This window comes from Lipotes vexillifer, unplaced genomic scaffold (genome assembly GCF_000442215.2).
Source record: "Lipotes vexillifer unplaced genomic scaffold, Lipotes_vexillifer_v1.1 scaffold207, whole genome shotgun sequence".
Lineage (NCBI taxonomy): Eukaryota > Metazoa > Chordata > Mammalia > Artiodactyla > Lipotidae > Lipotes > Lipotes vexillifer.
This window is the reverse complement of record NW_006784469.1, coordinates 440,892-441,765: the sequence shown is the minus strand read 5'-3', so window position 1 is coordinate 441,765 and position 874 is coordinate 440,892. Positions and strand designations below refer to the sequence as shown.

General features: G+C 28.7%; 1 protein-coding gene across 1 annotated transcript in view; it reads right to left on the bottom strand.

Moving 5' to 3' along the window:
* The window catches only part of DMD (dystrophin), a 1,809,438-nt gene that overhangs the window by 1,444,679 nt on the left and 363,885 nt on the right, over positions 1–874 (bottom strand). The window lies entirely within an intron of this gene.

Sequence of the window (874 nt, the reverse complement as noted above, 5' to 3'; positions counted from 1 at the left end):
AAAAAAAAAAAAAAAAAAAAAAAAAAAAAAAAAAAAAAAAATTAAAAAAAAAAATGTGATATATGACTAATGCCAATCCAATGCAAGTACAGCAATATCACATTATTAACTCTCTAAAGTTCATAATATGTAATGTTCTTACACACACACACACAGTTTACATAGTAAATTCTTTAATAAATTACACTATATAAAGAACTATATTAAATATGATATGCATGTTAAAAGGTAGCTATGATAGCACTAACTTTCTAATATTTCTGAAACACTGAATATTCAAATGTTTCCTATTCCTACATGTACTCGCAGATCTCAAAAGGGATCATAAGCTCACTGTAAGATTCTTCCTCTAAGTTAAAGTACTTTAGGGGTAAAATGATTTAGTGAAGACTAAGTTGTCTAGGAGAATCTTCTTTTATGAATGTCCATTTTACACAACTTTCTGGTAATGTGATTTAGTTAAATGACAAGTTACTACGTTATTAAAAAGTGAAGACCATCTCTAGCAAATGTGAGGCCTGTGGTTCTGCTAACTTATACATGCCTCCCACTTCACTCTTTTTAAAGAATAAAAAGACATGGATTTGAAGTCAACAATTTTATTCTCCTTTACTTTCCTCTGCTCAGATACCTAATTTTCATTTTGTTGTAATTCTGTCATGCTGCCAAACCACGTCTCTCAATCCATTTGAAACACAACTCTAACTTCACTCATTTCAGAGTTTGACACTAGCCAGGATGACATTGGAGAAAACAAACTTCGCCAATATCGTTGGCAACGATCTCTTTCTCCTTCTTTGCCTGATATATACATATATATATATATATATATATATATATATATATTTTTTTTTTTTTTTTTTTTTTTTTTTTT